Source organism: Balaenoptera physalus, assembly GCF_965194825.1.
Source record: "Balaenoptera physalus genome assembly, contig: HAP1_SCAFFOLD_1171, whole genome shotgun sequence".
Classification (NCBI taxonomy): domain Eukaryota; kingdom Metazoa; phylum Chordata; class Mammalia; order Artiodactyla; family Balaenopteridae; genus Balaenoptera; species Balaenoptera physalus.
The window spans coordinates 213,901-227,850 of NW_028125623.1; the positions used below are offsets into that span (position 1 = coordinate 213,901).

A 13,950-nucleotide genomic window follows, 5' to 3' on the forward strand; every position below is an offset into this window, starting at 1 on the left:
GGCAAGCGGGGGCCACTCTTCATCGCGGTGCGCGGGCCTCTCACTGTCGCGGCCTCTCTTGTTGCGGAGCACAGGCTCCAGATGCACAGGCTCAGTAATTGTGGCTCACGGGCCCAGCTGCTCCGCGGCACATGGGATCTTCCCAGACCAGGGCTCGAACCCGTGTCCCCTGCATTGGCGGGCAGATTCTCAACCACTGCGCCACCAGGGAAGCCCGAGCATCAAGTTTATTAACTAGAATTGGAAGAACCAAGGAGTCCTTGGAACAAGAACTATCCCCCTCCCCCACCAACACGGAAGACAGAAGAGTGGGGGAGGGGAGACGTGACCCAGGAATGACAGTCCAGTCTCTGAAGTTTCACCCAGGTGGGGGTTGAGGGGCAGACCTGCAGCCACGGTGGCCTCGCCTTCGGTCGCCCGGGCTGCTCCGGACCATCCTCTGAGCTGGCCAGGGTCTTGGATACGATGCTTCTGAAGGCCGCGCAGAGAACACCCTCATCTTCCCCTGCACCGGGCCCCAGGGAGCGTGGCGGCCTGACCTTCCTGCCTCGGTCATGCATGGGGTTCACATGGGCTCACTTTATTATGACGCCTCATGCTGGGCAGCTTGCAACAAAGATGTTTCAAAACAAAGTTCCAGATTCTCCTAGCCACCCCTTGCTTTTTCTGGCTGTGGCCAGAGGGAGTGGATGAGGACACACTCTCAGGCTGCCCAGTGTGGGAGGACCCTCCAGTGTTGGACACACCCGGGGGGCAGCTGGTTCCCTCTGGGGCTCCAATCCTGCTGCTGGTGGAGGGGGATGTCCCAGTGCCACACTGGGGGGCTGGGCTGGGGGTGGCAGTCCTCGACTGCAGGCTGGGTGGGGGACAGGCAGACTCACCGGTCTTCTGCCCCGCCTGCTGGTCTTCCTGCAGCTGCACGTTTTCTCCCTGGTAGAGCCACCTGCTTTTCAGGGGGGACACCACAGGGCTTGGAGAAGGCTCGAGTTCACTGCCGCTGAGGTCCCCGCGACAGAAGGGCCTCACAGTTACGATGGAGGCCCCTACCTGGGGTTTCTCGGCGCTCACACTGCCTGTTCCAGCATCCTGGATCTGGTCGCAAGTCAAGCCCGGAGTCGTCACCGTTGTCACCTTCAGGTCCTCTTCACAGGGTGGCTGGAGTGGCTCCTTCTGGCCCATGTTTAACCAAGCATGCCTCATGAGGTCAGGTAAGGTGCCTCTGTCACTGGGGTTGAGGGCAATCATTTTTTGTAATAGATCCCTTATCTCCAAAGACAGATAAGGTGGGATGTGGTATTTCCCTTGTAGGACTTGCTTCCGCAGCTCCTGGAAGTCTTTTCCCACAAAGGGCCGGGACCCAGTTACCATGGCGTAGAGCACTACTCCCAGGCTCCACACGTCCACCGCAGGGCCGCTGTAGCTCTGCCCCAGGAAGATTTCCGGGGCACAGTAAGGGGGTGTGCCGCAGATTGTGTCCATTTGTCCAGAGTCATCACACTTGTTGCTGAGGCCAAAGTCTGCAAGTTTGATATTCATGTTCGAATCAAAGAGGAGGTTCAGTGGCTTCAGGTCCCGATGCACGATGCCCCTCTGGTGGCAGTGCTGCAGGGCGGAGAGCAGCTGCCGGAACGGGCCTCGGGCCTCCGCCTCTGTCATACGGCCATGGATCTTCAAATAGTGGTACATGTCCCCCCCACTGAGGTACTCCATCACCAGAATAAATGCCTCCTCTGTGTTAATCGCCCCCAGCAGTTTTACAATATTGGGGTGATTCAGGAGCTTCATACCGCACACTTCCCGGAAAAGTGCCTGGACACTTGCGACGCTCTGACGCCTTTTCTTAACCACCTTGAGAGCCACCTGTGTCCCGGTCAGAATGTGCCGCGCCAACTTCACTTTACCGAAGGTGCCTTCACCAATGGTGCGGAGGATCTCAAAGCCATCAATATGAGCCTCCTTGTCAGCAGAGTTGGCTGTGAGGCCCTGCATCGTGGTGACCTGCTAACTACACTGACTGACAGCACTACCTAGCAACGCTAACTACGCTAACTAACAATGCTAACTGTACTAACAGTGCTAAGTGTGCTGTCTCTACTAACAACGCTAACTACGCTAACTGTACCAACGGCGCTAACTAGCACTAACTACACTAACTATGCTAATCAAGTATTAACTACACCAGCTATGCTAACTATACCAACAGTACTGACTATGCTAACTGTACTAATCTAGCAATACTAACTAAAATTAAGATACAAATGAGAAAAAGAACAAAGGAAGAAAAGAAAGCAGAAGAAATGGAAAAGACACACCAAAAAATGGAGAAGAAAAAATTTAAAACTAAAAGAAATGATAAAGAGAGAAAAATGAGAAGAAGGCAAAGAAGAAAGAAAAATGAGAAAAATAAAAAAGAGTAGAGAAAAGAGAAAAACAAATCAACAAAATGGCAGCAACAAGGAAAAAACAAGCTAACTGTAGGTCCAAGGCCGTCAGGTCACCAAAAGCAGCTTCCTGGGCTCTAAGGACCAAAAACCTGGGCCCAGCTGCCCCTTTTACAGGGCTCTGTGAAGTACATCACAGTGGTGCACTCTGAGGTCAGAGCAAGAAATGGACGCATCACAGCTGGGGGTAAACCACAGGGGTTTTCTCACTTCTTGAGTTCAAGGCCCCTTTACACTTAGGAAAAAGGATCCCAAAGAAATTTTTCTTTACGTGTGTTATTAGACATTGGTATTCACTTTGTTATAAATTAAAATCTGTAGGATACTTCAGTGGCCTTTTTATTTCTCGTTTGAAAATCTGTAATAATTTTAAAGACCTCATAATCTCTACACTTGAAATATTCAATTCCTTTTCCTTAAATTCTGGTCTCAAAATAATGTTGCAACTTAACTGACTTCACGATACTATACAAAATGTTCTGCTGCATAAGACACGATAAGGTACATTATGAAAGTTCTATGAAGCTGAGAGAAGATTTGCCAGGAAGGTCATGAGCAGATTTCTCATCAGGAGCCTCGGAGGCCAGATGGCATGGCTCAATGTACTTCAAGTGTTGAAGGAAAGAAACCGTCAACCAAGAATCCTATATCTAGCAAAACTTTCCTTCGAAAATGAGGGAGAAATCAAGACATTCCCAGTTAATCAAGAGTTGAGAGAGTTCTTAACCACCAGACCCGCCTGCCACAGGGAGTTCTTCAGGTTGGAGTCAAGGACCCTGCACAGTAGCTCAAAGCCTTATGAAGAAATAAAGACCTCTGGCAAAAGTAGACAGACGGGCGATGAGAAAAGCTAATACTGTTGTAACTTTGGTTTGTAGCTCCACTTTTTGTTTTCTATTTGATTTAAGAGACTAATATATAATAAAACACACCACACACATAGAAATCAAAAAAAAATCTATACCTAAAGCTATCACTAGAATTAAAAAATTTCACACATCTTATTAATATATACACTTGATGAAAAAAGCGTTGAAACTTAGCATCAATATTGATATAACTATTTAGGAATTTAGATGACATGTTCCCCTATGTAATTAAATTAATATTTGGGAGAAAATTAGGAGATAAAAATTCTTTGAAATCTTAACATTTCATTATAAAAATAACCTTAATAATTACATAAATGAAGTAGAACTTTGGTGTGTAGATTTCTATCTACATATACATGGAAAATTATGAAATATATACAAACATGTACACACAGAATGGCCTTTACATATTCTATGAAAAATTCGTTCCCACCAACTAATGTATCACGGAAAAAAATTTCCAGAGGAGATATAGATAGATAGATAGATAGATAGACAGACAGACAGATATGGATATATGTATCTATGTTTGCCTCTATAGACCCTTACTAGTAGTTGGCATTATGGATGGTTCTACTAATTGACTCTTCTCAAATTTCTCCATGTAAGTTTGAGATAAACATGTAGGACAGCTTTCTTACCATGTGGGTAGTAAATGGGAGCAACAAGGACTATTGAAGGAGAACACAGCACATTGCTGCGTTAGTCTACTGAATATACTAAAGGGAGAAATTGAACCATCCCCATGTCAATCCTTGGGGATTAAGCAGAAGAACAAGGTGTTTACGTTACTCAAGTTTCAAACAAGCGAACAGACACCTCAGCACTTCCAGGTAACTACATTTCCACAAAAACTCCTATGAACATGCCAATAAGTCCAGAGCATCAAGAACTATGGCTAAAGAGGCCTTATGAGGCACTCAAAGACCTCACTTAGCCTAGAGTAAGTGGTTATACAGACTAATCCTTCTGTAACCCAAGTGAGGGGTGGAGAAGAAGCACTTCCTCATAGCATAGGGCAGTGGTGATGGACAGAGAATATGCAAGGAATGAACTCTTAATACTGGCATCTTGTAGGCACACAGAGTATATAGATCATAGGAACAATGAGAAAAGAAACCTTTAGTTCCTTTAATTGGCTGAATTCATTAGAGGCTAGTATGGTTTCGACAAAAAAAAAAAAAAAAAAAAAAAGAGGCTCTTTCTAGCACAAGAGTTGGAAGATTGGTGGCCTATTTCAGTAGTTCTTATATAATCCAAACTCAGGTGAACAAGTGTTAGAGACAATATACTTTATTATGATCAATCTTTGTAGGAGAGGCATAAACCCAGTCTGATTATATTTGAAAAAAAACTACTGTGATAATACTTCCCTTCCACGTGTTGGAGTATAATCTGCCATAATATATTTGGAGAAAATCTGGAATTTATCACATTCACAGTGAAAAAAAGAACAATCTGCCAGGGATTGGGGAGGGGAGGAGGGAAGGATGAACAGCTAGAGCAGGCAGGATTTTTAGGGCAGTAAAACTATTCCACATGATGTGGTGGTAATGGTGGGTACATAACATCATGCCTTTGACAAAACCCACAGAACTGTAGATCACAAAGAATGTGAGCCCTTAAAATAACTGACTTTATTTTATAACAATGTATCAATGTAGGTTCAATTTTAACATGCTTACCACACCAAGGCAAGATGTTAATAATGAGGGCAAGGGAAGGAGTGGGAGGGGGAGTATATGGGAACTCTGAACATTCTGCTCAATTTTTCTGCAAGCTCAAAACTATTCTAAAAATAAATTCCAATAATTCAAAAAATGTAAAGGGAATAAGAAAGGCATATGAAGTTAATACTAAACTAAAAACTTTGGAGTAGGCATATTAATTTCAACAAAGCTGATTTAAGAATCAGCTTGGGACACCTGGAAACAAAGGGCAGGGTTAGCCCCTACAGCCAGTGCTGCTTTACAAGATTTGGAATAAACACATAACTGAGTCTTTTGCTCCATGTGGGAGTGAAGAAAAGTGTAGGAGGGGCCTTGCCTCCAGCCTTACAGTCAGCTCCCTGAGGGGTTGTTCTCTATCTTGTTTCATAGTGAGACTGTTTATTGGTGACATTCTTTCTGGGTCAAAACCATTCCAGTGGGGGTAAGCTGAGACGAAGTGAGAGAGTGTCATGGACATACATACACTACCAAATGTAAAACAGATAGCTGGTGGGAAGCAGCCGCATAGCACAGGGAGATCAGCTCGGTGCTTTGTGACCACCTAGAGGGGTGGGATAGGGAGGGTGGGAGGGAGATGCAAGAGGGAGGAGATACGGGGATATATGTATACATATAGCTGATTCACTTTGTTATACAGCAGAAACTAACACAACATTGTAGAGCAATTATACTCCAATAAAGATGTTAAAAAAAATTTTTTTTAATTAAAAATACCAAGGAAAAGGTGGGACATTACATATTAATAAAAGTATCAATTCTCCAAAAAGACATAAAACTCCTAAAGTTGTGGAATCTGACATCAAGCTTTCAATATATGTGAAGCAAAAACTGATAGATCAAGTAGGTACAGAATCAGTAAGGATAGACTTGACCTGGACAGTAATAGCAATCAAACTAATATAATTGGCATTTATAGACTACTCCACTCAACAACAATAAAAGATACATTTTTCTCAAGCTCATGTGGATCACAGAGAAAAGTCTCAAGAGGAATTTTAAAAAGCAATTATATAGAATTAAAAATTTTAAAAAAATTGTAGATACAGAGAAAGCAGTGCTGAGAGGAAAATTAAGTGCATATATTCAGAAAGAAGAAAGATCTATAATCAGTAATCTGAGCTCCACCTCAGGAAACTAGAGAATGAAGAACAATTTAATATTAGTGTAAACAGAAAGTAAAAAGAAATAATACATATGTGAGCATAAGTTATTGAAACAGAAAACTTTAGTAGAGAAAATCAATGAAACCAAAAACTTCTTTGAAAAGACCAGCAAAACTGATAAACCTCTAGCCAGGTTAACAGAAAAAGAAAAGAAAAGAAAAAATAATTACCAGTATCAGAAATTAAAGAGACGTCATCCTGACCTGTTTCATGAATGTTAAAAAGGCAGTAAAGAACAACAAGCAGAACTCTATAATTTAGATGAAACAGAATGATTTCTTCACAGACACAAATGCTTAAAACTTACACAAGGAGAGACAGGTAATCTGATCAGGCCCATATCTATTAAAAAAAAAATTGTATCAATAATCAAAAACCTTCCAAAAAAGAAACCTTCAGTTCAGATAGTCACCGGTGAATTTTACCAAATCAAAAGAAAGGGTGCCAATTACCACAATCTCTTCCAGAAAACAGAAGCTGAGGAAACTCATTCTATGAGGTCAGCATTACCATAATACCAAAACCAGACACAAGCATTACGTGACATAAAAATATTTATATATCATGTTAAGAAGTGGAAAACTTTCTCACTAAAATCCAGAAAAAAGGAAAGATATTCTCTTTTACTCTTCCTACTCTCCGTTTTACTGAGATTTTTAGCTAGTACTTTAAAACAAGAAAAAAAAAAAACAAAGAGAAAGTATTTGGCTTGGAAAGGATTAAATAAAGCTGTCTATACTTGCAGATGACATGACTGTCTCTGCAGAAAAATATAATTTTGGAAAATTATGGAAATAATAAAGGACCATAACAAGGTCACAGGATTCATGGTTTAGTATATATTTTTGTGTATATGCTATACATACATATATATGTATTTTGTATATATACCGTACATATAAATATAAACACACATACATTTAATACGTCAATGAAATTTGAAATTAAAACATACCATGTTGGGCTTCCCTGGTGGTGCAGTGGTTGAGAATCTGCCTGCCAATGCAGGGGACACGGGTTCGAGCCCTGGTCTGGGAAGATCCCACGTGCCGCGGAGCAACTGGGCCCGTGAGCCACAACTACTGAGCCTGCGCGTCTGGAGCCTGTGCCCTGCAACAAGAGAGGCCGCGACAGTGAGAGGCCCGCGCACCGCGATGAAGAGTGGCCCCCGCTTGCCGCAACTAGAGAAAGCCCTCGCACAGAAACAAAAACCCACCACAGCCAAAAATAAATAAATTTCTAGTTAATATTAAAAACAAAAAAAAAAAACATACCATGTATATTGTACCATAAAAATGAAGTACTTAAATATAAATCTAACAAAATATGTATAGGAACTATATGTGCAAAACTATAAAATGCTGATAAAAGAAACCAAAGATTAAATAAATCAAGAGTTATTCTGTGTATACTGACTGGAAAAATCAATATTATTAAGATGTTTATTCTTCTTAACTGTATCTATATATTCCATGCAATTCCAATCAAAATTCCAGTGAGCTATTTTCTTGATATTGACACACTAATATCAAGTTAATGTGGAAAGGAGAAAGACCTAAAACAGCCAAAACAATAATAGAAGATTAACAGCATAGCTGTAGTGCTAACAATTCCTGATTTCAAGAATTACTATAAAGCTACAGTAATCAAGAGAGCATGATATTGGCTCAAGAATAGACACATAGATCAATTAAACCATAGAAACAGCCCAGAAGGAGAGGCACAGAAATGCAGTCAACTGGTATTTCACAAGGGACAAAGACAATCAAGAGAGAAACAGATGAATGGATAAACAAAGTGTGGTACATTCAAACAGTGCAATATTCTTCAATGAAGAAAAATAAATGAACTAAAATGCCATGAAAGGATATGGATGAATATTAAATGTATAGGGTAAAATGAAAGAAGCCAGTAGCAAAAGTCTACATACTGAATTATTCCACTTATATGACATCTGGAAATGACAGAACCTATAGGCATGGTAAATCAGTAATGGCCAGTAGATTAAAGAAGGGCTAGAAATGATGATGAAACACAGGGAATATGTTCAGAGTTTCAAAACAATGCTGTATACTTTCATTGCAGATACATGACACTAAGCATTTGTAAAATTCCATAGAGCTTTACAGCTCAAATAGTAAATATTAATATAAACAAATTTTAAAAAATCATTTAAGAGGTCAGGGGAATCCAGGATGGGTGCAGAATGTAACTCGGGGCTGGGTATATGGGAACTGTCTGTATTACCCTTTCAATTTTTCTATAAATCTAAAATGTTTTCTAAAAACAAAAACTTATTTTTAAAAAATTCTGCAAGACACAAATAGAATACATTCAAAGAAAGTCACATCATAGTCAAACATCATAAATGAAAATAATATTTAACCAGAAAATAAAAAGATACATTATATTCTGGCACAACAATAAGAAGAATGAGAGCTAACATCATCAGAAACAAGTGAAGCCAGAGATAATAAAATCATATATTTAATGAAATTATAGGAAAAATGTGTAACCCCCAAACTTTATCTCTACTAATAATTTTGTCCCAAAATTAAGGTTAAATAATGAAATTTTCAAATAAACAAGAACAGGCAGAATTTGTTGCTAGCTGAACCAGACTGCAAGGAATACTGTTGATAGCTCTTCAGATAAGACAAAGAAAACCAAACCAAACCAAAACAAACAAACAAAAATGAGCACAAATTTACTGATGTACGTATCTGCAGGAAGAAACGAAGAGCACCGGAAAGGGAAATTGTGAATTTAACTATAAAATAATATTTATAAAATATATTAAATAGTTACTAACTCTTTAAAGAAAAAACTACACTGTGGATACATAACACATAATAGAAGGAGAATGAGTGACAACTAAAGTACAAAGGACAAAACAACAATACATGGTATTTTACTTACAATAATGGCTAATTGGCATAATTTAAGTCACTTTGAAAAGGTAAAGATTAAAAAGCTGAATTTAGAAAATAACCAGTAATAACACAAAGCAACATACATTTAAAACACTGACAGAATTAACAGGAGTTACAGAAAAATATACAATGAACCACAGCTATTTCAAATAGGATTTTCGCATAATTAAAAACAAAACAATCAGTAATGCTATAAAAGCTTTATTTTTTATTGAAGTAAAATTGATGTATACCATTATAAAAGTTTCCGGTGTGCAACACTGTAATTCAATACACAACGGGATCATCATCAAAAGTGTAGTTATCATCCATCACCACAGAGTCGATCCCTTTTACCCATTTTGCCCACCTCTCAACCCCTTCTCCTCTGCTGTATCTCTTCTAGATATAAAAGTTTTAAACTATATTATTATCTAACTTACCTAACAGAAATTTATAGAATACTACATCTGGCAGCTAAAATACATAGTCTTTGGGGCTATAAAACAAGTCTCAATAAGTCACAAAGGATCATATGTTCTGTGAACATACATAAATGAATAAATGCTTTCGCGAAGAATAATGAGATAATCTTATGTGTTTGAGAATTAGCAGTACGTGTCTAAATGAACACTTGTTTAAAAAAATGCAATGGGAATTTAAAATATATTATTGACAGTATGGAAATAGAAATGTACCTTATCAAAACTTATATGATTGAGGCAAAACAGTCTTTGGCTATACTTTATCATTTAAATATGAAAGTTTAAAAAATCAATCAGCTAAGCCTCCATCTCAAGATTCTAAAAAGGAAAAGGGGAAATTTAAAACCCAGAGGAAGAAGAAGGATAAAAAGTAGAATGATGAGAACAAAGATCAAAGATATAAAATAGAGAAAAATAACAAAGCCATAAGCGTTAATCTTTGAAAGTTTAATAAAATTGATAAACTCTGTAGTAGTAGAATAATACCCCCTCCCAACTTGTATAAGTGTTATTTCCCAGAACCTGGGAATATGTTCCCTTACATGGCAAAGAGACATTGCAGATGCAGTTAAGTCAGGATCTCCATAGCGTTTCCTGAATTACCCTGGTGAGCCAGTGTAATCACAAAGGTCCTTATTTTGAAAAAGAGTAGACGAGGGAAGCAGAAGTGTCGGAGTCAGAAAAGGAGATGTGACAGTGGAAGCAAAGTGAGAATGATTTCATTTCAGGCTGTAAGTATGGAAGGGGGCCAGTAGCTGAGGATTGGGGAGAGCCTCTAGAAGCTGAGAAAGGCAAGAAACTGGATTCCCAGAATGTGCAGAAGGAATGGGGTCCTGTAAACATTTTAACTGTAGCTTAGCTAGACCTATTTTGAACTGTGATCTCCAGAACTGTAAAATAATCAATTTGTGGTGTTTTAAGTCACTAAGATTGTGTTAATTTGGTACAGCAGCAACAGGAAACTAAGAGAAACCCTTAGCAAGACTGATAAAAAAATGTAAAGTACACACAAATTAACGTTAACTGAAAGCAGTATAGTGGTGCCAATACACATATTTTCAAATTAAAGGAGAATAAGAGAATAGTGTATTTCCTTCTTGATTTTCAATACTGTATTTAGCAGAAACCAACTTTATTTATTAGCATAAGGACATAGGGGCGACAATGAAAAACAACAATCATAAGGAGAAAAAAGAAAAGAAAACAAAATGTACTATTTAATTAATTGTAAATGGATTAAAAAAATCATCCATTTTTAATTTGCTGTTTGTTAACTTTTTTTTTTTAACATCTTTATTGGAGTATAATTCCTTTACAGTGTTGTGTTAGTTTCTGCTGTATATCAAAGTGAATCAGCTATACATATACATATAGCCCCAGATGCCCTCCCTCTTGCCTCTCCCTTCCCCCGTCCCTATCCCACCCCTCTAGGTGGTCACAAAGCACGGAGCTGATCTCCCTGTGCTTGAGTATCTTTTTAAAACAGCAAGATGTCCGGATCCTAATATCAATAAAACAAATTAGGACCATAAATGACTCCATTAAAATAAATCTGTTGCCCATAAATTTTCTAGCAATTAATATAAATCAACTTTATTATAAATTGTATAGTACACTCCTGCCAAACTGAGAACTATATATTTTATTTCCATCTGTATTTTGAAGTGTGAATACTAGAAAATTAGCTTTAATAAAAGCTCAATTAATCTAAGTAATAATGCCTAAATATCTCTTGGTGTGAAGGGTCTTGAAACACATGACTTTCCATCCCAATGCCAGTTTTGTCTAATCATCTTATGGGCAAAATTTATGTCATATTTTTACTTTGAAAAATCTATTTGGAACAAAGAAAACTATAGTTAGGCAACAATTCCTGTATTGTTGAAAATTAGCAACTGTTATCACAACAACAACAATAAAATGTACTTTGACTCCAATGTAATTATGTACTTAATTTTTCTCTTTTTTAGTTTTCAAGAACCATTTTTTATTAAACCCATATAAGAAAATTTACTTATCGGTGTTATTTCTATTTAATTTACAAGAAGACTGAAGCAACAGTTATGTCAGTATTATATATTGCTTAAATTTTTTCACTGATTTTATGTTAGAGTTATTTGGAAAGTTTATAGTCCTTAAATTTCGATTAATGTCCTCACATTTTGTTGCATGTGTGCTCAGTTCTCCCAAAAATTATTTGAACTTGACCACTCTGAATATAAAGCTGGCATTCAAGTCGATCAAAAAATTACTTATGTCTTTGGTGAAATGTCTATTTACGTCTTCCGCCCATTTTTTAATTGGATTGTTTGTTTTTTTTGATATTGAGCTGCACGAGCTGTTTGTATATTTAGGAGATTGATCCTTTATCTATTGTTTCATTGGCAAATATTTTCTCCCATTCTGAGGGTTGTCTTTTCATCTTATTTATGGTTTCCTTTGCTGTGCAAAAGCTTTTAAGTTTAATTAGGTCCCAGAAGACATACAGATGGCCAAGAGGCACACGGAAAGATGCTCAACATCACTAATTATTAGAGAAATGCAAGTCAAAACTACAGTGAGGTGATACCTCACACCGGTCAGAATGGCCATTATCAAAAAATCTAGAAACAATAAATGCTGGAAAGGGTGTGGTGAAAAGGGAACCCTCCTGCACTGTTGGTGGGAATGTAAGTTGATACAACTATGGAGAACAGTGTGGAGGTTCCTTAAAAAACTAAAAATAGAACTACCATATGACCCAGCAATCCCACTACTGGGCATATACCCTGAGAAAAGCATAATTCAAAAAAGAGACATGTACCACAGTGTTCACTGCAGCACTATTTACAATAACCAGGACATAGAACTAACCTAGATGGATAAAGAAGATGTGGCACCTATAGACAATGGCGTATTACTCAGTCATAAAAAGAAACGAAACTGAGTTATTTGTAGTGAGGTGGATGGACCTAGAGTCTGTCATACAGAGTGAAGTAAGTCAGAAAAAGAAAAACAAATACGTATGCTAACGCATATATGGAATAGATTCCATATATGCAATCTAAAAAAAAAAAAAATGGTACTGATGAACCTAGTGGCAGGGCAGGAATAAAGATGTAGACATAGAGAATGGACTTGAGGATATTGGGGTGGAAGGGAAAGCTGGGGCGAACTGAGAGTAGCATTGACATACATACACTACCAAATGTAAAACAGTTTGCTAGTGGGAAGAAGCAGCACAGCACAGGGAGATCAGCTCGGTGCTTTGCGATGACCTAGAGGGGTGGGATAGGGAGGATGGGAGGGAGGCTCAAGAGGGATATGGGGACACGTGTATGCATATGGCTGATTCACTTTGTTGTACAGCAGAAACTAACACAGCATTGTGAAGCAACTATACTCCAATAAAGATCTATTTAAAAATTACGTATGATTTAAGTGAAATTCATTAAGACTAAGTACTTAATGAAAATTAGCAAGGTGTTTCATCTCTCTTCAGAAACAAATATCCATTTTTACCTTTACTTGATATATCTGAAGTAACGTATATAGATTTGCCTTTGAATATTACATTTCTTCCATCTGGTCCACTACTATTTTGGAAAGCTTGGTCCTTTCTGAGTGAGAAACATAAGATTTGAAATGATTAAGGTCCATTTATAACATTACTATTTGCTTAAATTTTATATCATTATCTGTCATTATTGAGTAGAATGCATCACCCCTGAAGGAGGCATATGAGTCTAATGGTAAAAATATAAGGATGAGGCATATATTTAGGTCATGGATAACTCAGCAGGTAATGAAGAACGGAGGAGGCATTTAAAATCCCCTACATTTGAAAATCTTGTAAGCCAAAAGATGATTCTTAAACTACAGAAAATGTTATGTGTTTATCTAATTGCTTGATAGTGTTTCTTGTTTTCTTTCATAAAGATGCATGGTACTGCTATTGGGGAAATTAAATTTACTTAGACCGCATGAAATCGTAAAATAAAACAGTACTAATTATTACTAATACTAATACTATGAGAAGAAGAAGGAGAAGAAGGAGAGGAAGAGGGGAAAATTCAATTGTAATAATTTCCATTTTTAAGTATTTTATGTCCCAAGCTCTCTGCTATGTGGTATATGTGAATTAACTTATTAAATCATCTCACCAGACTTGTGGGTAAGTACTACACTATATAAGATTCTTTTGCCTGAAAAAAATAGAAAATCCCAATTCAGTAAGAAAAATTTATTACCTCATATAGCAAAGACTCTAAAGGTCAGGCACCCCCAGGGTTGTTTAATTCAGTGGCTGAATGATGTCATCAAGAACCCAGCTCTTTTCGTTATTTTCTGACCCGCCCTCCTCAGCAC

The 13,950-nt window shown here is 38.1% G+C and overlaps 1 long non-coding RNA gene across 1 annotated transcript in view; it reads right to left on the bottom strand.

Annotated features, from left to right (window-relative positions):
- The window catches only part of LOC309653799, a 146,565-nt gene that overhangs the window by 104,069 nt on the left and 28,546 nt on the right, over positions 1-13,950 (bottom strand). The window contains exon 2 of the long non-coding RNA XR_014259514.1: positions 7,162-7,316. This is a non-coding gene — a long non-coding RNA (uncharacterized lncRNA). The remainder of the gene's footprint in view (positions 1-7,161; positions 7,317-13,950) is intronic.